The sequence below is a fragment of the Saccopteryx bilineata genome, chromosome 2, assembly GCF_036850765.1.
Source record: "Saccopteryx bilineata isolate mSacBil1 chromosome 2, mSacBil1_pri_phased_curated, whole genome shotgun sequence".
In the NCBI taxonomy this organism is placed as follows: Eukaryota; Metazoa; Chordata; class Mammalia; order Chiroptera; family Emballonuridae; genus Saccopteryx; species Saccopteryx bilineata.
In genome coordinates, this window is record NC_089491.1 from 97,925,869 (window position 1) to 97,952,208 (window position 26,340).

The window sequence follows — 26,340 nt, forward strand, 5'->3', positions numbered from 1 at the left end:
AAAAGTATTTGGGATCTTCTCAGGATGCTGGAAATAGTCTATGACCTGTTACATTGGTGTACACTTAAGGAAAAAATTATTGTGTTGGGTGCTTTTGTATATATGTATGTTATTTCTCATTTTTTTTAAATGTTAAACTGTTTTGACACCAAAAATGCAATGTATAAGATGTTGCCTTTAGGACAACTAAGTTTTCATCCCACAGTTTCAAACCATACAACCCTTGTTTCAAACCATCAAAAGAATTTTGAATCTGATTCTATCCTCACCGGTATCAGTCACACACAACTTAGTCACACAAGGACTGAACCACGAAAATAACATTTGGCACAAGAGCATGCCCACGAACTCCTTGAAATCTTCCTGACTTTATAATCATACTACACAACTTATCCTCTTTTATAAGTGCTTCACCAAAATAAAGACAAACCACATCTCACTGCTCTTGCAAGTAACACTATATAGTAGTTCCCTTATTCATAGTTTCACTTTCTTCAATGTCAGTTACCCGCAGTGAGTTGTGGCCTGAACGTATTAAATGAAAATTCTAGAAATAAATCATTCATAGGTTTTAAATTGTGCACCATGCTGAGTACCTCACTTCATCCCATCAGAGTCGCATCATCTGTACATCATCACAAGAAGGGGAGAGATGATGACAGTAGAGCAGCACATTTTGAGAGGCAGTCCACATTCACATACTTCTATTACAGTATATTGTCACAATAGTTCTACTTTGTTATTGTTATTAATCTTTTACTGTGTCTAATTTATTAATTAAACTTTATCATAGATGTGCATATATGTTATAGGTAAAAGCATATTTTAAAAAGGTTCGGTACTATCTGTGGTTTCAGGAGTCCACTGGGTGTCTTGGAACATATCCCTGCAGATACTGTCTTTCCTCACATTGTTCCAATCCTTTATATCCCTACAGATATGTTTGTGCTTGTTCTATCAGTTACCAAGCAGTCAAAATCTTCTACTATGATGTAGACTTATCTCTTTTTTTTAATTTTGTCAATTTTGGCTTTATATATGTATTTTATGGCTCTATTATAAAGTGTTTGTAAATTTAAAAGAATAAAATTAAATCATATTATGAGATGTCTTCTTTTATTTTTAATTATATTTATTAATTTTTTTGCCTAGTATTGGCTTATTTGGGGATAGTTTGATATATTTTTACATCCTTTTACTTTTTAACCTTATAATCAAGGGCTATTTTTTGTAAGCAATATATTAATGATTTTTATCCAGCCTGGCAATCTTTATCTTTTAATTAGGATATTTAGTCCATTTATAATTGATATAATTACTGATTTATTAGGGTTTACCTTTCTTTTCTTATTTAGAAATTAAATTTGATGGTGACATTGGTCCACAGGAACACACAGGTTTCAAGTGGACATCTCCAAGGCATGTGAACTATTCACTGCATAGTTTGGCCATCACCCAAAGTCAAACCACTTTCCATCACTGTATATTTGGTTTTCTCTACTCCCCTCCTTCCTACTCTCGCCCTCTGGCAACTACTTCACTTTTGTCTATGTCTGCGAGTCTCAGTTTTACAATATATCCCACATAGGAGTAAAATCATATAGTTCTTAGCTTTTTCCAATTAGCTTTAACTAATTTCGCTTAGCATAATATTTTCAAGGTCCATCCATGCCATCATAAATGGCAGCATTTCATCATTTCTTATGGCTGAGTAGTATTCCATTGTGTATATGTACCAAATTTTTATTCAGCCCTCTATCAAGGAACACTTCAGTTGTTTCCATGTGTTGGGCACCATGAATAATGCTGCGATTAACATGTGGGTACATATGTCTTTATGAACAAATGTTTTTGAGTTTTCCAGGTAGATACCCAGTAGAGGGATTGCTGGGTCATATGGTAACTCTACTCTTAATTTTTTGAGAAACTTCCATACTGTTTTCCATAGCTGCTGACACTAGTTTACATTCCCACCAGCAGTGAATGAGGGTTCTTTTTTCTCCACAACCTTTCCAACACTTGTTACTACCTGTCTTGTTGATAACAGCCAATCTAACAAGTATAAGGTGGTATCTCATTGTGGTTTTGACTTGCCTTTTCCTATTAGCTAGTAAAGATGAGTATGTTTTCATATATCTGTTTTCTGTTTGTATGGCTTCAGGAGAGAGGTGTTTATTCAGCTCCTCTCCCTATTTTTTAATTGGATTGTTTGCTGTTCAGCTTTATGAGTTCTTTATATATTTTAGATATTAACCCCTTGTCAGAGTTGTTGTTTGCAAATACCATCTCCCATTTGTTGGCTGCTTATTTGTTTTGTTGTTGGTTTGTTTTGCTGTGCAGAAGCTTTTTAGTTTCATATAGTCCCATTCATTTATTTTTGCCTTTACAATACTTTCCTTGACTTTGGGTCAAATTCTTAAAATGTTCTGTATGGCTAAGATCCATAAATTTAGTAACTATCTTTTCTTCCATGTAATTTATTGTTTAGATATTATATTTAGGTCTTTGGTCTATTTTGAATTAATTTTTGTACATGGGACAAACTATAGTCAAGTTTCATTCTTCTGCATGTGGCTTTCCAATTTTCCTAGCACCATTTATTGAAGAGGCTTTCTTAACCCCACTGTGTGTTTTGGGCTCCTTTATCAAAAATTATTTGCCTGTATACATATGGTTTTATTTCTGGGCTCTTGATTCTGTTCCATTGTTCTGTGTGTATGTTTTTATGCCAATACCATGCAGTTTTGATTATCATAGCTCTGTAGTATAATTTTTTATTAAACATTTTAATTTATTGTGTTAGTATGGTTTCAAGTGTCCCACTCAATATAACACCCTGCAACAAGCCCCCCATTTTACTCCTTTTGCCCCCCAGCCCTCTTCCTTCCCCCGCTTCCCTCTGGGACTTGCTGCCCTATTATCTGTATCTATATGTTATGTATATATAATTTGGCCAATCCCTTTACCTTCCTTGATCCCATCCTCTCATCCTCTATCTCTCTGACAGCTGTCCATCTGTTCCCTGTGACCCTGCCTCTGTTTTTATTTTGTTCCTCAGTTTATTGCATTAATTAGATTCCACATATAAGTGAGATCATATGATATTTGTCTTTCCCTGCCTGGCTTATTTCACTTAGCATAATAATCGCCAGGTTCACCCATACCATCACAAAAGGTAAGATTTCCTTCTTTTTTATGGCTGTGTAGTATTCCAGTGTGTGAATGTACCACAACTTTTTTATCCATTCACTAATAGACACCTGGGTTGTTTCCAGATTTTGACTATTGCAAACAATGCTGCAATGAACATGGGGTGCATATCTTCTTCTGAATTAGTGTTTCAGTATTCTTAAGATATATTTCTGGAAGTAGGATAGCTGGGCATAAGGCAGTTTTTTTTTAATTTTTTGAGGAAATGCCATTCTGTTTTCCACAGTGGTTGCACGAGTCTGCCTTCCCATCACCAGTGCAAGAGGGTTCCCTTTTCTCCACACCTTCACTAGCTCTTGTTATTTGTTGATTTGTTAAAGAAAGCCATTCTGGCGGTGTTAAGTGATATCTCATTCTGGTTTTAATTTGCATTTCTCTGTTGATTAATGATGTTGAGCATCTTTCATATACCTATTTGTCATCTGTATGTCCTCTTTGGAGAAGTGTCTATTCAGGTCCTTTGCCCATTTTTAAATTATATTGTTTACCTTCCTGGTGTTGAATTTGGTAAGTTCTTTATAAATTTTGGTTCTTAACCCTTTACCAGACATATCAGCAAATATGTTCTCTCATAGAGTGGATTGTCTTTTTATTTTATTAATGGTGTCTTTTGCTGTACAAAGCTTTTTAGTTTCATGTAGTTACATTTGTTTATTCTGTCCTTTATTTCTCTTACCTGAGGAGATATATTGGCTAAAATGTTGTTACAAGAGATATCAGAGAGTCTACTGTCTATGTTTTCTTTAAAAATTTTTATGGTTACACAACTTACATTTAAGTGTCTTATCCTTTTGAATTTAATTTGTGACTGGTGTAAGTTGGTGGTCTAGTTTTATTTTTTTGCATGTACTTGTCCAATTTTCCAAACACCATTTATTAAAGAGACTCTCTTTACTCCATTGTATACACTTGTCTCCTTTGTCAAATATTGATTGACCATAAAAGTGTGAATTTATTTCTGGATTCTCTGTTCTGTTTCATTGATCTGTACAGCTGTTCTTATGCCAGGACCTGGCTGTGTTTATTATAATGGCCTTGTGGTATAGCTTTATTTCAGAAAGTCTGATACCTCCCACTTTGTTCTTTATTTTCAAGACTGCTGAGACTATTCGAGTTTTTTGTTTCATATAAATCTTTGGAATATTTGTTCTAGATCTGTGAAGTTTGTCATAAGTATTTTAATAAGAATTGTATTAAATACATAGATTGCTTTGGGTAGTATGGACATTTTAATAATGTTAATTCTTCCTATCCATGAGAAAAGAAATACAAAACTCTTCATAAATTTGTGTGTCATCCTTGAGCAGGGGCCATGCTAATCTTTTCTGTGTCACTCCAATTTTACTATACGTGCTGCTGAAGCAAGTACTTTCCCTTAATTCTATTATTGTGCTATCTTACATTGATTGGTTTTCCTATGCTGAAACAATCTTGCATTCCTAGGTATACTGACATTTTAACAGTATTGTAATTTCTGATTAAAGAACATGCTATATCTTTCTATTTACTTAATCATCTTTAATTTCTTTCAGCAATATTTTGTAGTTTACAATACAGTGGTACCTTGAGATACAAACAGACCAACATACAAATTTTTTAAGATACAAGCTGCAACTCAGTCCATATTTTTGTTTGAGATCCGAGCGAAATTCCAAGATACCAGTCGTGATTCAGGAAGCTACCACTAGTTTGTGCATTGGCTCATGGGTCCAGTATCAGCAGTTTGATATACAAATTGACTGACTTACGAGCTTGGTTACAGAACAAATTAAATTTGTATCTCAAGGTACCACTGTATATGTATTTTGCATAAATATTGTTAAATTTGTCCTGAAGTGTTTCACTTTTTTTTTTTTGTATTTTTCTGAAGCTGGAAATGGGGAGAGACAGTCAGACAGACTCCTGCATGCGCCCAACCAGGATCCACCCAGCATGCCCACCAGGGGGCGACACTCTGCCCACCAGGGGGCGATGCTCTGCCCCTCCGGGGTGTTGCTCTGTCGCGACCAGAGCCACTCTAGCGCCTGGGGCAGAGGCCAAGGAGCCATTCCCAGCGCCCAGGCCATCTTTGCTCCAATGGAGCCTCGGCTGCGGAAGGGGAAGACAGAGACAGAGAGAAAGGAGAGGGGGAGGGGTGGAGAAGCAGATGGGCGCTTCTCCTGTGTGCCCTGGCTGGGAATCGAACCCGGGACTTCTGCACGCCAGGCTGATGCTCTACCACTGAGCCAACTGGCCAGGGCGTGTTTCACATTTTTGATATTATAAAGGGCATTTAAAATTTTCAATTTTAATTGTTTATTGCAAGTATATGGAAATGCAATTAATTTTTGTACATTAACTTTATATTTTCAATCTCAATTCTCAAGTTTATGTTATAGTAGAGAAATATTTTTTTGTTTTGTTTTTTTAAATGAGAGGAGAGATAGTGAGACAGACTCCTGCATGTGTCTTGACTGAGATCCACCAGGAAATTCCTGTCTGGGGCCAGATGCTTGAATCAACTGAGTTATTTTTAGTGCCTGAGGCTGACGCACTCAAACCAACCAAGACATTCTTAGTGCCTGAGGCTGATGGTTGAATCAATCAAGCCTCTATCTGCGGGAGGGGAAGAGGGATAGATGGAAGAGAGATCAGGGGTCCCCAAACTACGGCCTGCGGGCTGCATGCGGCCCCCTGAGGCCATTTATCCGGCCCCCCACTGCACTTCCGGAAGGGGCACCTCTTTCATTGGTGGTCAGTGAGAGGAGCACATTGACCATCTCATTAGCCAAAAGCAGGCCCATAGTTCCCATTGAAATACTGGTCAGTTTGTTGATATAAATTTACTTGTTCTTTATTTTAAATATTGTATTTGTTCCCATTTTGTTTTTTTACTTTAAAATAAGATATGTGCAGTGTGCATAGGGATTTGTTCATAGTTTTTTTTAAATAGTCTGGTCCTCCAACGGTCTGAGGGACAGTGAACTGGCCCCCTGTGTAAAAAGTTTGGGGACCCCTGGGGTAGATGTTTACTTTTCTTGTGTGCCCTGACTGGGAATCAAACCTGGGATGTCCATATGCTAGGCCAATGCTCTATCCACTGAGCCAACCAGCGAGGCCAAGTTTTAAAAATTTAGAGTTTTCTATATTGATGAACATGTTGTTTGTGAATAAGCCAATTTTAGATTTTTCCGTCTAATATGTATGCCTTTTCTCTATTTTATTTCTACTACTGTAATGGCTTAAACCCTTGTATAGAATAAATTAGAACAGACATCTTTGCATTGTTCCTAATCTTAAGATAGAAACATTCCATTTTTTACCATTAAGTAGGATATTAACTATTGGCTTTTAAGGATGCCCTTTAGCAAGTTGGAGAAGTTCCATTCTATTCCTAGTTTGTTGAGAGTTTTATCATAAATATGTATTAACTTCTGTCGATTGCTTTTAAGAAATTCTATTAAGATAATCATATTGTTTTTCTCTTTATTCTGTTAATGAGTTAAAGTGAATAAATCTCAAATATTTAAATCAATGCTGAATTCATGAGATAAAAATCCCTTGATCACGATGTATGATGTTTTTATTTATTTCTAGATTTGTTTTACCTTTTCTAGAATGTCATATAGTTGGAATTATGTGTTATGTAGCCTTTTCAATTGGCTTTCTTCACTTAAAAACTTGTATTTCCAGTTCTTCCAAGTGCTTTATGTCTTTATAACTCATTTTTTTAATCACAGAATAATTTCATAGTATGGATGTACCACAGTGTATGTATCCATTCATTTATTGTGGGGCATCTTGGCTGCTTTAAAATGTAGGCAATTATGAATGAAGCTGCAATAAATATTTGTTTAAAAAATTATATATGGACACAAATCTTTTTTTTTTTTTTTGTATTTTTCTGAAGCTGGAAACAGGGAGGCAGTCAGACAGACTCCCACATACGCCCGACTGGGATCCACCTGGCATGCCCACCAGGGGGCGATGCTCTGCCCATCTGGGGTGTCGCTTTGCTGCAACCAGAGCCATTCTAGTGCCTGAGGCAGAGGCCACGAGCCATCCCCAGCACCCAGGCCATCTTTGCTCCAATGGAGTCTCGGCTGCTGAGGGGAAGAGAAAGACAGAGAGGAAGGAGAGGGGGAGGGGTGGAGAAGCAGATGTGCACTTCTCCTGTGTGCCCTGGCCGGGAATCAAACCCGGGATTCCTGCACGCCAGGCCAATGCTCTACCACTGAGCCTGGACACAAATCTTTAATCTAAATTAGGCTAATACTTAAGAGTACTTCCTATGGCTCCAGGCAGCTTCGTTGGCTCCAGTTTCCTAGAAATCTCCCATAAACCAGGGCATCTAAGTTCCAGGGGTCCCAAGTTTCTGGTCCACCCCAATATTGGCCAACACCCATAGCACTAGCCTCCCAACAAGCTCCCACAAAACCAGACTTCCATCATATCTCAGCACTGGCTGACTTTCTTGTCCCTAAGGGACTTTTATAGCCCCAGGCTACCAATCATAGTTGGTAATCATAAACCTAGGCTCAAAAAAGGCACCTGTGAACCCAGGGACTCAGTGGGCCTCAATGCCAGGCTGACTACCAATGTCCCAGATGTTCAGCTCACTCCAGCACCAGACCATCCAAGAACAACAGAAGCAAGCTATCCATATGTATCACACTACATGGTACATCCAGAATCTCTGAACAGGCTGACTGTTGAAAGAATTTGCCTCATAAATCCAGCCTGTAAACACTGGAAGAGGTGCCTATACCCTCAAATTTTTAAACACCAATGCAAGGCAACAAGAATCCTAAATTAAAAAAAAAAAAAGTAAAAGTAATGTCACTAAATGAAACCAATAAAAATTTAATTACTGAACACAAAGAAATGGAGAGCTATGAACTGTTTAACAAAGAATTTAGAACAATTCTCCTAAATAAATCTAGTAAACTATAAGAAAAGACAGTCAACAAAATAAAATTAGAAAAAAAATGCATAAACAAAATGAGATTAATAAAGAAATAAACATCATTACAACAAACAAGTAGAACTCTTTGAATTGAAGACTATTATTACTGAACAGAAGAATTCAAAAGAGAGCTTCAATAACAGACTCAACCAAAAATAAGAAATATTTAGTAAACTAGAAGAAAGAACATTTGAAATTATTCAGTTAGAGGAAGAAAGGAAGGAAGGAAGGAAGGAAGGAAGGAAGGAAGGAAGGAAGGAAGGAAGAAAATTAATGTGAATTATATGATTTCATTAAAGCAACATCTATGCATTATTGTATTCTCAGAAAGAGAAGAATAAAAAAAGGAGCAGAAAGCTTATTTTAGAAATAATAACTGATAAATTCCTAAATTTGGAAAATATTTAGATATCCAAGTTCATGAAACTAATAAATAATTCCAATATTTCAGCTAAGAACGTTTTTTTCCAAGACACATTAAAATAAAAATGTCTAAAATTAAAGATAAAAAGAGAATTATAAAAACAGCAAGAGAAAATAATTCTCATGTATAAGAAAGTACTCCTAAGGTTATTAGCAAATTTCTCAACAGAAATTTTGCAGGCCAACAAAAAACGGGATGATATATTAAAAGTGCTGAAAAAAAACCCTGCCAGCCAAGAATACTTTACCAAGAAAAGTTGTCTTTCAGGAATGAAGGCCCTGGACATTTGCTCAGTTGATAGAGTGTCAGCCCAGTATATGGACATCCCGGGTTTGATTCCCAGTCAGGGCACACAAGAGAAGGGACCATCTGCTTCTCTTCCCCCTCCTTTCCCCCTTCTCTCTCTCTCCCCCTCCCACAGCCCATGGCTCAATTGATTCGAATGTCAGCCTTGGGCATTGAGGATAGCTTGGTTGGTCTGAGCACATCAGCCTCAGGCGTTAAAAACAGCTCAGTTGATTGGAACATTAGCCTTAAATAGGAGTTGCCAAGTGGATCCTGAAGTCTGTCTCACTATCTCCCTTCCTCTCACTTAAAAAAAAAAAAAAAAGACTTTTCCAAATACACAAAAGCTGAGAGTTCATCAACATTAGACCTGCCTTACAAAAAAAATGTTGATAGGAGTTCTTTAAGCTAAAAGGAATGAATATAGTAACAAAAAAATCTGAAAATACAAAACATCCTGCTAAAAGTAAGTAGTCAAATTCAGACTATATTAATACTGTAATGTAGTGGTGTATTAATCACTTATCTTTAGTGTATATGTTTAAAGGACAAAATATAGAAATAGCAACAATAATTTATTAATGGGTATATACTATAAAAGAGGTAAATTATGCTATCAAAAATATAAATTATGGGAGTGGGTAAAAAAGTAGTTTTTGTATGCAATTAAAGTTAAGTTGTTATCAGTATAAGAAAGACTTGTATCTATAGGGTGGGCAAAAGTAAGCTTACAGTTGTGAGTTGTATTATTATTTATTTATTCATTAACTATTGTATTATTGATTTGTATTATTTGTCTTTTTCCATATGAACAATTGTAAACTTACTTTTGCCCACCCTTGAATAAAATGTTTTAGGCAAGTCTAATGGTAACCACAAATGAAAAACCTATAGTAGATATACAAAAGAAAAAGACAAATATTTAAAAAGCATACTGCCTGAACTGTGGTGATGCAGTGGATAAATCATTGACCTAGAATGCTGAGGTCACTAGTTCAAAACCCTGGGCTTGCCCAGTCAAGTCATATATAAGAGTTGATGCTTCCTGCTCCTCCTCCCCCTTCTCTCTCTCTTTCTCTCCATTCTATAATGAATAAATAAAGTCTTTAAAAAATAAAAATCATACCAATAAATGAACGTGCCAGTCCACAATGACAGCAAAAGAAGAAGAAGAAGAAAAGGAACTAGAAAACAACAAAAACCAGTAAGATACAATTAACAAGTCCTCACCTATCGATAATTATGTTGTATAATTTTATTGACTTTTCCAGTCAAAAGAAATAGAATAGCTGAATGGATTAGAAAACAAAAAGCAACTATATACTGCCTAAAGAGACTAACTTCAGATTTAAGTACACTCATTGGCTCAAAGTGAAGGAATAAAAAAAGAAATTCCACAGAAATGGAAAACAACAGAAAACAAGAGTAACTATACTTATATCAGATAAAATATACTTTCAGTCAAACACTAACAAGAGACAGAGAAGGTCATTATATAATGATAAAAGTGTCAATTTATCAAAAAGATAAAATTGTGAATATACAGTGTGTCCGAAAGTCATGGTGCACTTTTGACCGGTCACAGGAAAGCAACAAAAGATGATAGAAATGTGAATCTGCACCAAATAAAAGGAAAACCCTCCCAGTTTCTGTAGGATGATGTGGCAGCATGCACTTTACATAAGGGCCTTTAAATATATTAAGCAAATACTAACAGATCTGAAAAAAAATAGACAAAAATATAATAACAATAAGGGACTTTAGTACCCCACTTTAAACAATGGATAGATCATTCAGACAGAAAATCAATAAGAAAACACTAGATATGAACTGTACCTTAGACCAAATGGACCTAACACATACACAAAATATTCCACCCAACAGCAGCAGAATACACATTCTTCTCAAGCACACAGTGAACGTTCTCCAGTATACATCATATGTTAAGTAAAAATAAAAGCCTTAATAAATGTAAGAAAACTGAAATACCAAGTATCTCTTCTGACCAAGTGCTAGAAAACTAGAAATCAATCATAGGAAGAAAACTGAAAGATTAAGAAATGTGTGAAAATAGAACAATACACTTTTGAACAACCATGGGGTTGCAGAAGAAATCAAGAGAGAATTTAAAAATATTTTGAAATAAAAATTAAAACACGACATGTCAAAATGTATTGGGTGCCACAAAAGCAGTTCTAAGAGTAAAGTTTATAGTGATATACCACCCTTGTTAAGAAGGAAGAAAGAGCATAATATACATTCTAACTTTACACCTCCAGGACCTAGGAAAAGAAGAACAAACTAAGCCCAAAATTAGCCAAAGAAAGGCAATAACAACAATCGGAGCAGAAATAAATAAAATAGAGACCAGGAAAATGAAAGAAAATACCAACAAAATTAATAGCTGGCTTTTTGAAAAGATAAAATTGAAAAACTCTTAGGTAGACTAAGAAAAAAAGAGAAGATTCACAAAAATAAAATCAGAAATAAAGAGAAGACATTAGGACTGACACAACAGAAATACAGGGCCCATAAGAGTCTGCTAAGAACAATTATATACCAATAAATTGGATAACCTAGAAGAAATGGATAAATTCCTACAAGCATGTAAACTTACAACACTGAATTATGAAAAGTTAGAAAATTTAACAGACCAATGACAAGTGAGGCAATTGAAACAGTTATCAAAAACCTCCCAACATAGAAAAGCCAAGGACAAGATGTTTCCTGGTGGATTCTACCAAATATTCAAAGAAGAATTAATACTAATCTTTCTCAAACTCTTCCAAAAAATTAAAGAGGAGAGAACTCTTTTTATGAGGCCAATACTACCCTGATGCCAAAGCCAGATAAGTCAACACAAGCAAAGAAAATTGAAGGCTAATATCCCTGGTGAATATAAATGCAAAAATCCTCAATAAAATACTAGGAAATTCAACCAACAGTACAGTAAAAGAATTGTACACCATGTTCAAGTGGAATTTTCCCCTGGGTGTAAGAATGGTTCAGTATATATGAATCAATAAATGTCATACACCATATTAATAGAATGAAAGCTCAAAACCATATCATCATCTCAATAGGTACAGAGAAAGCATTTGACAAAATTTAATATCATTTCATAATAAAAAGTCTCAACAAATTGGGTGTAGAAAGAAAGTACCTTAACACAATAAAGACCACATATGACAAACCCACAGCAAACATCATACTCAATAGTGAAAGACCGAAAGTTTTGTTAATGATCAGGAACAAGACACCACTTCTATTTGACATAGTACTGGAAGTCTTAATCAGAACAATTAGGTAAAATAAATAAATATATAAAAAGACAAAAGGCATCACAATTGGAAAGGAAGTTAAACTGTTTCTGTTCGCAGATGATTGGTTTTTATATATAGAAAAATCTAAAGACAGATTCCACCAAAAACTATTGCAACTAATAAACAATCTCAGTAAAGCTGCAGGATATGAAAATCAACACACAAAAGTTAGTTGTGTTTCTATACATTAACAACGAACTTTATGAACAAAAGATAAAGGAAGTAATTTCATTTACAATAGCATCAAAAATACTTAGGAATAAATTTAACCAATAAGATTTATTTTCTTTTTAAAAATTAATTAATATATTTATTTTTAAGTAAGAAGAGGGGAGATAGAGAGACAGACTCCTGCATGCGTCCTGACCAGGATCCACCCGGTACCCCCCACTTCTGGGGCTGATGCTAGGAACAACCAAAATATCCTTAGCACCTGAGGCCAATGCTTGGACCAACTGAGCCACTGACTGTGGCAGGGAGGGGAGAAGAGAAGGGAGAGAGGGAAGGAGAGAGAAGCAGATGGTTGCTCCCCATGTGTGCCTTGACTAACCATGATTGAACCCAGCACTTTCACATGTCGACCTGACACTCTATCCACTAAGCCAACTGGCCTGGGCCAAGATTAATTTTCTGTACAAGGTGGGGTAAAAGTAAATGTATAGTTGTTCATATGGGAAATAAAACAATAATTAATAAATAATAAAGCAAGAATAAACTCAGTTGTGTGTACTCACAGCTGTAAACCTACTTTTGCCCCACCCGTTATGTCTTTAAGTTGGACAGTGTCAGTTTTTCCATTTTTTATTCATTATTGTACTGGCTATCAGGAGTCTCTTGACTTTCCATATAAGGCTTGTCGATATCCACAAAATAACTTGTTGGGATTATGATAGGGATTGCATTGGATCTACAGACCCAAGTTGAGAAAAACTGACATTTTAACAATTTGAGTCTTCCAATTTTTGTACATGGAATATCTTTCCATTTATTTCTTTGAGTCTTTCATTAGAGTTTTGCAGTTTTCTTCATATAGAAATATGTTATATTCCTCATATAGAAATAGCTTAAATACTTTTGTTAGATTTATGCTTAAACATTAATTTTTATAGTGCTAATATAAATGATGTTGTGACTTTAATTTTAAATTTGAATTACTCATTGCTGGTATATAATAATACAATTGACTTTTAAATATTACTTTGTATCCTGAAACCTTGCTATTATTGCTTATTAAATACAGGAGTACTTTTGTTCATTCTTTGGGGTTCTCTACATAGATAATCATGTTACCTGTGAACAAAGACAGTTACAGTTATTCCTTCAAAATCTGTATGTCTTTTATTCCTTTTCTTGTTTTATTGGATCAGCCAAGACTCTAGTATGATGGAATAGTCAGAGGGGAATCCTTCCTTGTTCCTGATCTTATAGGAAAGACTAATTCCTCACTCTTAAGTATAATGTTAGCCAAAAGTTTTATTCATCTATTCAATAACAAGTTGAGACAGTTCCCCTCTATTTCCAGTTTGCTGAACGTTTTTGTCATGAATGAGCATTTGCTTTTATTAAATTGTTTCTCTATATCTGTTGATACAATCATATAATTTTTATTCTTTAACCTAGATTACATTCCCTCATTTTCAAATGTTGAATCAATCTTTTATTCTTGGAATAAAATACACTTAATCATGGTGTCAATTCTTTTTATATATTGTTCAATTTGATTTGTAAATATTTTACTGAAGATTTTTACATTTATGTTTGTGAGAGATTTTGGTTTGTAGTTTTCCTTTCTGGAAAATTTTTATCTGGTTTTGGTATTTGAGTAATTGTGAGCCTCATGAGTTAAGAACTGTTCCCTCGGGGGAAGACAAGGTGGCGCTGGAGTAGGTGGACGTACCAACATCCACCTCCCAGAACCAAAGTGGATTACAAACTAATTTTAAGAACTATCATCTGGAAAAACCAACTTTGGACTAAACTAAGAGGACCCTGCAACCAAGGAACACTGAAGAAGCCACACTGAGACTGGTAGGAAAAGCGGAAAGGCGGAGAGGGCTCCCCAGCTCCCTGGAGCAAACGGCAGCCAGGAGAGACTCACGTGGCGGCAACTTAGTGTATTCCAAGGTTCTCTTTACCACGCCACAGTCCACAGTCGCAGAGCTCCAGGGAAAAGCAACCTGGTCTCATCTCTCCAGGCAGAGGAGAACAGAAGCTCCATCTCCACACATGCTGCAGATGGCATTTCCAGTCTACCTGAATCATTACCAGCTAGAAGCAGTGGTCATTGGGACTTGGACGTGAGCTGCAAAGTATAGAATTGTGACAACAATTCCAGTGCCATGTGGACTTTTCCTGGACGTGGACTTTTCCTGGACGTGGACTTTTCCTGGACTCCTGCTCCTTGTGACAGCTCCTAACGGACTGAACTGGGGTTGGATTGCATTTGCAGGGATTTGGAATTGTGTTGGTGCCAACTTGGACTTGGTGAACATGTTAAGGACACTACTCTTTTATGGATTATTGTTGTACTGGCTAAGAGTTTGCTTAAAGGACTTAATCACTGTAAAAAAAAAATAGAAGACTGGATAAAGAAGATGTCGCACATATACACTATGGTATACTACTCAGCCATAAGAAATGATGACATTGGCTCACTTACAACAAAATGGTGGGATCTTGATAACATTATACAAAGTGAAATAAGTAAATCAGAAAAAACCAAGAACTGCATAATTCCATACATTGGTGGGACATAAAAATGAGACCAAGAGACATGGACAAGAGTGTGGTCCATGTCTTTTTTGGGGGGGAGGTGGGGAGGGAAGGAGGGAGAGGGGGAGGAGCACAAAGAAAATTAGATTGAAGGTGATGGAGGACAATCTGACTTTGGGCAATGGGTATGCAACACAATTGAATGACAAGATAACCTGGATATGTTTTCTTTGAATATATGTACCCTGATTTACTGATGTCACCCCATTTAAATTAATAAAAATTTATTTATAAAAAAAATTTTTTTTAATTAAAGAAAAAAAGAACTGTTCCCTCTGCTTGTATTTTCTGGAACAGATTGTAGAGAATTGGAATTATTTATCCCTTACATGTTTGGTACGATTCACCAGAAAATCTATCTTCACCTGGTGCTTTCTGTTTGGGAGATTATTATTGATATGATTTTTAAATAGATTATCGATTTCTCCTTGTGTAGGTTTTGGTTGATTGTATATATCAAGAAATAGGCCTCTTTCATTAAAGTTATCAAATTTGTGGGCATAAAAGTATTCAGAGTATTTCTTCATTACCCTTTAAATGTACATGGGATCAGTAGTCATGGCCCTTCTTTCTTTCTGATATTAGTAATTTGTGTCTTTTCTCTTGTTTTCCTCATTAACCTGGCTAGAGATGTATCTATTTTATTGATCTTTTTAAAAATAAAAACAGCTTTTGGCTTTGATTTTTCTCTATTGTTTTTCTTTGTTTAATTTAATTGATTTCTATACTAATATTTATTATTTTTCTGATAACTTTGGATTTAATTTGCTGTTATTTTTCTAATTTTCTAAAGTGGAGGTTTATCTTTTCTAATATATGCATTTAATGTTATAAATTTCCCTTAAAACATCCCATAGATTTCGATATTTTGTTTTCATTTTTATTTAGTCCAAATACTTTAAAATTTTCTCTTGAGATTTACTCTTTTACAATGTGTTATTAAAAGATGTGTTAATTAATCTCCAAACTCTAAATTTTTTAACTTTGTTTCTGTTATTGATTTATAATTAATTTCATTGTGCTCTGGACATAAACTTTATATGATTTATATGCTTTTAAACATGAAAAGATGTGTTTTGTGGCCAAGAATATATATATTTTAATGTTTTATGTGAGTTTGAGAAAAACATGTATTCTGCTGTTGTTGGAGAAGCAGTCAATAGATGCCAATTATATCTAACTGATTGATGATGGTACTGTTCTGTTCAATTATATATATCCTTACTGATTTTCTTCCCGCTGAAGCTGTGAATACTGATAGAGGAGTAAAAGTCTTGAATTCCCCAAATATAGTAGTGGAATTGTTTATTTCTCCTTTCAGTTCCATCAGTTTTTGCCTCAAATATTTTTATGCTCTATTTTATTTTTTAAATTTTATTTAGAAAATTAAATTCAACAGAGTGACATCAATCCATAACAGTACATAGGTTTCAGGTAAACATTTCTACATTTCTATAGTATTTGAACTGTTGATTATGGGTTTTTTTGTTGTTTTTTTGTTTTGTTTTGTATTTTTCTGAAGCTGGAAACGGGGAGAGACAGTCAGACAGACTCCCGCATGCACCCGACCAGATCCACCCAGCACGCCCACCAGGGGCGACACTCTGCCCCTCCGGAGCGTTGCTCTGCCGCGACCAGAGCCACTCTAGCGCCTGGGGCAGAGGCCAAGGAGCCATCCCCAGCGCCCGGGCCATCCTTGCTCCAATGGAGCCTTGGCTGTGGGAGGGGAAGAGAGAGACAGAGAGGAAGGAGGGGGGGGGGTGGAGAAGCAAATGGGCGCTTCTCCTATGTGCCCTGGCCGGGAATCGAACCCAGGTCCCCCGCACGCCAGGCTGACGCTCTACCGCTCAGCCAACTAGCCAGGGCCTGATTATGTTTTATACCCATCACCCAAAGTCAAATCATTTTCCATCACCTTGTACTTGTCCCTTCTTACGCCCTTCCCCAACCCTCCAACCCTCAATGTCTTCTTGGAGAATTGACCTCATTATCACATGTAGTGTCCCATTTATCTATGACTTTCTTTGCTCTAAACTCTGCTTCGTCTTAAATTATATAGATACTCTAAAGCTTTTTAAAATTAGTGTTGCCATGGTATATCGTTCTCTTTTCCTTTATTTCTGTTTCTGTATCTTTAGATTTCAAGTGCAGTTTCTTGTAGACCAATATAGTTTGGTCTAATTTTTAATCCAGTCTAACAGTTTCTTTTAATTGTTATATCTAGACCATTTACAGTTAAAATAATAATTTATATAGCTGGGTTAATAGATACCATATTTTGTAACCGTTTGGGATTTATTGTCATTTTATGTTTTTTTAATTAATTATTTTATTTATTTTTGTCTTCTACTCTCTTTATGCCTTCTCTGGTTGTAATTGAGCATTTTATATGATTTTTATTTTCTCTCCTTGCTTAGTATATTAACTATACTTTTTTTTGAAATAAAATTTGGTGGTTTTCATAGAGTTTGCAATATACATTTACAATTAAGTTTACTTTCAAATAACACTATACTGCTTCATGGCTAGCACAGGTACCTTATAAAATTGCTGTTATGCATGTAATTTTTCCATAGATATATATACTCACTTAGTTGCTTCTATTCTATTTTGAACAAACAGTCATATGTTAGATCAGTTAAGAATAAAAAAAATATTTTATTTTACCTTTACTTATTCCATCTCTAACACTGTTTTATATATATATATATAAATCCAGGTTTCTGCATTATACCAGTTTTCTTTTTCCTGAAGAAAATTTTTTTTAACATTTCTTATAAAACAGAACTACTAACAATGAATTTCCTCAGTTATTGCTTATTTGAGTACATCTTTAATCATTTTTTACCTTTGAATATTAGTTTAGTGGGTTTTTTCTTTTATTATTTTATATACTTCACTTCACTCTTTTCTTGCTTGCATGGCTTTTGAAGAGATGCCCAGAATAATTCTTATCCTTGTTCCTCTATAGATAATGTGTGTTCCTTCCTTCTCCATGACTTCCTTCAGTGTTTTCTTTTTGTCTTTGATTTTCTGCGGTTTGACTATGATATGCCTAGTTGTAGATTTTGTGGTATTTATCTTATTTGATATTTTCTAGCTTCCTCAATCTGTGGTATGGTGTTCTGCCATTAATTTTGGAATATTCTCAGACAATTATTACTTTAAATATTTCTTTTGTTTTTTCCACTTTCTTTCCCTTTTGGTATTCCTGTTATGCATGTTATAGTTTTTGTAATTGTTCCATAGCTCTTGGATATTCTGTTCTATTTCTTTCATTCTTTTTTCTCATTGACTTTCAGTTTGGGATACTCTCACTGTTCACAAAAATTAGAGGATATTTTATTGCTTCATATTCATTTTGAAATATCCCCTAATTTTTGTGAGCAGTATATTTTTACATTCAGTAATATTTTTCCTCAGCCATGTCCAGTCTAATGAGGCCAACAAAGGCATTCTTCATTTTTGTTATAGTGTTTTCTGATTTATAGAATTTTCTTTTGATTCATTTCTTAGGGTTATTTTTCTCTCTCTGCTTACATTACACAACTGTTCTTGCATGTTATCCACTTTTTTCCACTAAATCCCTTAACCAGGTAATTATATTTACTTAAAATTCCTGATCTATAATTCTAAAATCTCTATCATACTTAAGTCTGGTCATTATGCTTCTTTCTTTCTCTTCATACTGTACTTTTTTTAGTATGCTTTGCAATTTTTTATTGAAAGCTGAATATTATATTTCAGGTGAAAGGAACTGAGATGATAAATAAGTCTTTAGTGTGGGGTTTTAGGTTTATCTGTCTAAAAACTGGGCTGTGTTTATTGTTTGCTCTAGCCATAGCTCTCAGAGGTTTAAATTTCCACCAGTGCCCTTGCTTTTGTCTCCTCCCCCCACATACATACACACTGTTTTTTGGTTTCCTTACAGGCTTACTTCTTAAATAAGTCTGATTCTTGCAATTCTTTCAGTTGTAATCCCTTGTTATTATACAGGAACTTTATTGATTAGTGGTAAGGTGTGGGGGTAGGGTGAGCATTCTATAGTCCTATGATAGACGTCAGTTGTGTAGTGAGTACATGTCCCCAGGCTGTGACCTACACTAGAACTTCTTGTCTTTACCTCTTTAGGTGAGACAGGAAGCCTAAAATGGGTTGGAATTTGTTATTTCTACTCCCTCAAGTTTGAAAGGCTCTGAAAAAACTTAAGTTGGCAAGGTCTGGTACACAGTTTCCTCTGAGGAAAATCCTTTGTTAGAGAAAAAGGAATGCTCTGGGTTGCATTTACAGTTTTCCTTCCAGAAGTATACGGTGTTGTTTTTTTTTTCTGCTCTTCATCCTGAGAATCTGATAGGTCACCTAGAGATAGAATTAATGAAAGTGGGGATCACCTGTCTTCTGAACCTCCAGGAGTTTTTATCTTTAAAGTTAGTACATCCTCAGTCTCTACTAATTAGTCACTTACCCCAAGTGCTCCTACCAGTTTCTGACTGTAGCAGTGGCTCCAGCTCATGGTAAGCTGTGATTCTGTGTATCTGTCACTCTCCAGTTTTCAGGGCCACTGTTTTCCCAGTGACCACTGATCTTTTTCTTACTGCATCCATAGTTTCACCTTTTCAAGAATTACATAGTTAGAATCATGCAGTAGGATTTTTCAGATTGGTTTCTTTCACTTAGAATTTCTCATTTAAGTTTCCTCCATGTCTTTTTGGGGCTTAATAGGTCATTTTTTCCCCTCTTTAGAACTGATTGATATCCATTTTATAAACATACCACAGTTTGTTTATCCATTACCTGTTGAATGATATCTTGGTTGTTTTAAGTTTGTGGCAGTTATAAATAAAGCTGCTATAAACATTGGTGTTCAGGATTTGGGGTAAACATAAGTTTTACATTGAATAAGTACCCAGAGAAGTAATTGCTAGATCGTATGGTAAGGGTATGCTTAATTTTGTAATAAACTGCTAAACTGACTTCAAAAGTGGCTGTAACATTTTTGCATTCCCACCAGAAATAAATGAGAGTTTCTGTTTCTTCACATTCTTGCTATTATTTGATGTTGTCTTTGCCTTTATTTTCAACACTATTTTTGCTGGGTATAAAATTCTAGGTTAAATTTTTATTTCTTCTGGTTCTTTAAGATATATTCTCCATTATTTTCTGGCTTGCATAGATTTTGACAAGAAATCTGCTGTTTTTCTTAGCTATGTCTGGTGTGCAATGTTTCTTTTACTCTTAGAATTTTCCCTTTACAATCATTTCTTTTTTTAGAAATAAGATTATGATATGTGAAGATATGTTTTGAAGTTAGAGCTAATAGGTTATTGATGACGGATCAGATGTGGAGAGTCAGTTGGGGGAGGGAAGCATCAAAGCTATTGTCAAGAGTTTGAGTTTGAGCAACTGGAAGGATAAAACACAATTTGTTGAGAAAAGGAAGACAATTAATGGAGGACATGAGAAATCACAGTTTAGTTTAATTCAGAGATAAAGAAAATATGTCCCTTGAACAGTGCAAGTAACTTATTTGAGAAGTGATCCTAGGCAGCACCGAAAGGGGAGTGAGACACAAGACAGGGAAGGGAAGAAGACAAACAGAGAGTGTGTTATCAAGACAGTTAACACTGTAGGTAACTGATGCTTACTCCCACTGGAAAATTCTGGGAGCCAATTTAAAACATGTTCCTCAGATATAGCCAATTCAAGGGAGAAAGGCAATGAAATATTGATCCCTCATTCCCATCTTTCATTAGCTGAGGGCTGGTCCTGAGAGGTAGTAGTCCTCAGACACTTCTGGCCTGCCTCAGAGAGAGCAAGGCTCTGGTGACAGAAGGGCTCAGGTGGACATTCAGGTACTGGCAGTGGATGTCAGCTATTAAAGTCCAAGGGGATAAGGCAAGGGCTGGATGGTGAAACAGAGGACAGTCACCTATCAGCCACTCATGAGCCAGGGTTTTCCAAATTTGGTACTAAAGGAGATCACTCATGATACCTTTCGCTAGCTTGGCTGTTTGCCTCGAAGCTTCTCTGCCATCTCATTTAACTCTTAGTAGGTATGATGGCTCTTTGCAGAGACTTCAACAGCATCCCAGGATGGCAAGGTTCTCAACCCCCAATTCTACTGCCATCTGAGAGATGTACATGCAGAGAGGTCTGCACTCATCGTGACATTTCATCCTCACCATGCACTGGGAGTTGGTAGCATTGCCACCTACATTTCATAAATTTTTTCTGAGGCTTAGAGAAGTACAGTGACTTATATAAGACCACACATCAAGGAAGCTGGAGCCAGTACTGACATTGACTTGCCTTTCCCCTACCTTTGTCACTACGCTTCAGGAACCCGATCCCTGGCTTACACTATCCAGAAATGAGTGTTAGACACAGTGGTGGCTCTTATTCATCACCACGTCTTATGAATTAAAAACAATGTTCATGAGGTCATTTCCATGGGCTTTGGGGTTGGCTTTGTAAATATTTGGCCTTTAGGGCTCTTCTCAGCCAAGCTCCTCAAGGTGCTGACGTTAAACACACTCCTTCAGGAAAAATGCAATTGGTCTCAGGAAGCCCCTGGGGTCCAGCTCTCAGAGGGTGTCTGCTCAGGCTAATGTTTGACAACACAAAGCCCATTTTTCCTATGACTTTTTCTCATTTAAGACAAGAAAGATTGCCCTCTGCTCGCCAACACACATACTCACCAGTCATTAATACGCAGGCATTTAAAAACATTTGTGATCAGAAAGGTCTGTGGTTTCTCATTTCTTTACAGAGTCAGTGAGGTGGAGAGAGAAAATGGAGGGGGCAGGAGGAGGGAGAGAGAGAGAGAGAGGAAGGGAGAGAGAGACAGGGAAAGAGACAGACACAAAGAGAGAAGAAGGGGAAGGAAAGAGAGAAAAAGAGAGAGGAAGAGACAGAGACAAAAGAGACAGAAACTCACAGAAAGACAAGGAGGAAGGGAGAAAGAAAGGGGGAGATGTAGAGAAGTAGAGAAACAACCCTAGAATCCACCAACAGGGGCTTTACTAAAGTATGTTCTTCCCATGCCTGGAATGCTGAAGTCATTTAGGACAATGCTGCAGGTCTATGTTTTAATATCCACATCTGTCCTCACGTGTCAAAGCAGGTCTCCAAGCAGTCTAAAAATCTGTAAGTCAGTGCCCAACTATGTGCACAGAGACTGCTAGAAGAGGTGGTCATCAGACGCTTAGCTGCAATTTCTTCTGGGTTTCAAGTGGACTTACCCTTATTCAGTGATGATATGCCATGTGCTCATTTTCTACGGTTTCAACACACAAGCACCACAGACAACACACTCTTTGTATCTCTCAGTTGTGGAGGCTGGAAATCCAAGATCAATGTGTCAGCAAGCTGCATCCCCTCTGGAGGCAAAGGAAGGAGCCATCCTTTTCTCTCCCAGCTTCGATGGCCACCAGCAATCCTGGCAGTTCTTGGCTAGCAGCTGCAGCGCTTCAATCTCTGCCTCCATGGTCACTTGGCCTCTCCCCTCTGTATCTGTGTCTATAAGAAATGTTCCTGCCTGACCTGTGGTGGCGCAGTGGATAAAGTGTCAACCTGGAAATGCTGAGGTCGCCGGTTCGAAACCCTGGGCTTGCCTGGTCAAGACACATATGGGAGTTGATGCTTCCTGCTCCTCCCCCTTCTCTCTCTCTCTGTTTCTCTCTCTCTCCCTCTCTCTCTCCTTTCTAAAATGAATAAATAAAATAAAATAAAATAAAAAAGAAATGTTCCCTTCTTACAGAAACACCCATTATGTTTCCAGTATAATCTCATCTTAACTAATTGCATCTCTAATCAATCTATCTCTAAATAAGGTCACATTCTGATGTTCTTCAGGTCAGGACTTAAATATAGCTTTTGGGAGTGTTCATAGTGACGAGAAATGGCCATGCATAGATTTTGTAGGGCCTGATTCAGGAGGCAAAGGTCCCATCACTTGAGGATGACACTCACGTTTCTGAAGAGTCCCAGCTTCCCTCGATGCTGTGGGAAGCTTCCTAAATAGGGGGTTTCAGCTGCAGAGCTGCCCTGCAGGGAAGACTGGCCCTGGGCCCTGGGAAGACGAGTTGTCTGTGCCCTTGGATGGAGGCTGGGTCCTTGGTAAGACACTTGAGAACACTAGGCAGCATGGGGGTGGCATCTGAAGGCCAGAGAAGCTTGTCCTCGTTGTTAGCCTTGAGTTTTCTTAACAGATGCACTTTGGTGCTCCGGGAGGGTTCTAGGTGCATGCTAGAGTGACAGGTACAGGAAGGGTTGGGACATCCATGATGAAGTGATGTACTAGGGATGGCACACTGAAAATGTGAAACCAAAATCTTTTATCAGGAATTCCTTGTTTATTCTGAGAATGGATCTAGAAGAGGAAATCATAGAGTTCTTCCACGGTGGGGAAGAAAGGACACCAGAGCCCAGGGGCCTGTGAGAAGGAAACCTGGAATTGGCTGGGATGATGAGGGTGCACAGGGTAGGAGCAGGAGGGAGTGGAATCCTTAAAGTGTGGAGAACTTCTCAGATAAATCTTCAAAAGCTCCTTCTTAATAACACTGCGTTCACAGAAGTGATTATTTGTAACTGGTGTATGAAGTATAAGGCAGACCTAGAAATGAGCACTATATTTCTCTCAGGGCCTCCCAGTCCCACCTCCCATTTTCCTGCCCAGTTATGATCACCTCCTCCCCAAATTCTGTGTGACCCTCCCTTCATTTGTTCAGATGTCATCACACAGCCTGTGTGCGCAGTTCCTACCGGACATAGTGTGTCATCTCTCACATTGTCAGACTTTGTATAAATACAACCATGTAATCTATATTCTTTTGTGACTCGCCTCTTTGCATGGCTATTTATGTAGTTGTAGTTAATTCTTCCTCTATGTCTTTTATTTTCATTGCACAAATTATGTACCATTTGGCCATTTTCCTGCCAGGGCACAACTCTGATACTATGAGAAGTTTCCTGGGGACACTGCTGTGCCTGTGAAGGGGCACTTGCTCAGGAATGGATTTTCAGGACTTGCTCAGGAATGGGTTTGGGGTGGGCATCTTTTAACCTGGCCAGCTGATTCCAACCTGGTTTTTCAAGCACCAGGCAGCCCTAGATACCTGGTGAGGGGACAGGGGTCCACGCAGTCCACACTCTCACCCACCCTGGCACTGACAGACTCTAGGTTCTATTTTTTGTGCTTTTCAGATCTGTCAGAATGTTATTTATAGATGTTACAAAATAAACAGAAAAAAAGGGAAATAAAGCAATCTATAATTCAAGACAAATCAAAACTTAAAGAAGAGAAGGGTGAAACACAGGAGAAATATTTGTTGCAAGGTAAGCAAGGTGAGATCCTGAAGCAGCAGTTGTTCTAGATGAGACACCTTGGGAATGGCCCTGCCAATTCATCCAGCCAAGGGCTTCAGGGTGAGGAAACAAGGTTATAGTTTTGGGGTTTGTTTTTTCCATAAAATCCATGACCACAGCCTTTCTCTGGTCCACAACTTCATCCTCTGGAGCTCCCATGGGCTCCCACGGTGTGGCCTGGGCCTCCTGTTGCGTGGTAGTCATGCTGCGAGGAGCGTGGCCGTCCCTACAAGCCCATCTTGCAGATGAGAAAGCTAAGGATCAGGGGACAGAGGTTCGGGACCTGAGCAACAACTCTGGAGGCTCTGGGAGCCCTGGCCCCAGGCTGACTTATGTGGGGTTGAGGATTCAGGCTGTCCGGCTGGATTGGGGGTGCTCTCTTTCTCCCGGAAGAGGCAGTGACTGGGTTGCTCTCAGATTTGAGAGAGCACTTAGGACAGTGACTGGTATAGAATAGGGGCTCAGTCAACATTATAGAGTCAGTTTAGCAGATTCCCTATGGTCCTTGGCAATGAGGAGCTGAAGTTGTCACTGTTCTTTCTGGGTCTGTCTGCAGGAAGCCCTTTGCTCTCCATACCCTCAGATACCCCTCTGTAAGCCTAAGGGTTATGGTGAATCAGGAGGTGAGGCCCATGGGCCTCTGGACATGGGCACAGGTACTAAGAGTGGACTGGACCCCACAGCTTGGCTGAACCTGGCTGACCTCAGCACCCATATCCACTGGAAGGGGCTATGACCCCAACAGGACCCAGGCCCCTCTGAGGCACAACAGCCTGCCCCACAAATAGCCCTAAAACAAGAAATCCTATCTGTGTAAATCAAGTGAAGAGGTCTAAGCAGTGGACACAGCAAAGGAAGTCAGTCCTGGACTTGGAGCAGGAGGGATCTGGAGGCTGGAGAGAAGGGAAGAGTAGGGCAGCTGGCAGGGGAGAGGCAGGAAGGGAGGGAAACCTAGGGCCACACCTGTGACAGGTAAGGGGAAGGGGCAGATAGGCGGGCCTCAGTGGGTCCCACAAGTCTGTCAAGGTATCAACCAAATGCTCAGGATGCTCTGTGTCAAAGAGGGCTTCCTCTGGAGCCCAGTGGGGCAGGCCAGGGGAGTCCAGGGAGGATGAGGAGGGGAGGTGCCTGCCAAGCAGTGGGCAGCTGTGCACACTCCTCTGAGAGGTCCTGGTGCCAGGGTTATTGTTATTCCCAGAATGCAACCCTGTGCCTTTTGGAGATGCTTCTCCTCAGAGCAGAAAGCTAGATTGTACCCAGCCTCATAGCAGTGCCCCCAAGACTCCAGCTGCTGCTGAAATCAGCCTGTGTGTGCCCCACAGATGCCAGGGCTGCAGGTAGCCAGGTAGCATGAAGGAGAAAGGTGAGAAAAAAGCAAAAGAAAGGAGGCAGTCCGGCAGACAGGTTCCCTTCACATGAAGGGGCTGCTTGCCCTCAGAGACAGCAAAGGAAGGGATGACATGGGTGACTGATAATGCCCACAGGCTCTAGAAGCTTCTAGAGACTTCTCCTACCTGTTCAGCACCATGGCGCAGTGAGGCCAGTGCAGACCAGGTCAGAGAGCACCTGAGGTGTTTGGAGAGAGCCTGCAAGAAGGCTGACTGCAGGCGCCTACTTAGACCAGCAGCTGTACTCCAGCCTGGCCTGGGCCATCATTACCTGCCTTTCAGCCTCAGTTCTGTCATGGGGGACAGGTGAAAGAGCCCACCTAGCCCAGTGCCTGTGGAGACCTGAGTCCTAGTCCCCACCATGGCCCTGTAGGGGCACGTAGGAGATTTCTGTGGGCTGGCCAGCCCCTAACCTGCCTCTAACCCCAGCCTCTAGCTGTTTCTCCTCAAGGGCGTGAAGAAGTCATAAACCATGGAGCTTGCCCAGGTATTTATTTTAGTTAGTAAAAATGCCTTGGACTTTGCCAAGAGCCATTTGACTTTAATTGGAAACTTTTGAGGCATTAAGAATGTGCCGAGGTTTAAGACGCCCAGTCCAAAGGCTCTGCAATCATCGATCATGTGAGC

The 26,340-nt window shown here is 38.3% G+C and overlaps 1 non-coding gene across 1 annotated transcript; it reads right to left on the minus strand.

Annotated features, from left to right (window-relative positions):
* Positions 1 to 4,472: 4,472 nt before the first annotated feature.
* On the minus strand, positions 4,473 to 4,579 carry LOC136327928 (U6 spliceosomal RNA). The gene has a single exon (XR_010729981.1). It is a non-coding gene; the product is annotated as a U6 spliceosomal RNA (small nuclear RNA).
* Between the last annotated feature and the right edge of the window lie 21,761 nt (positions 4,580 to 26,340).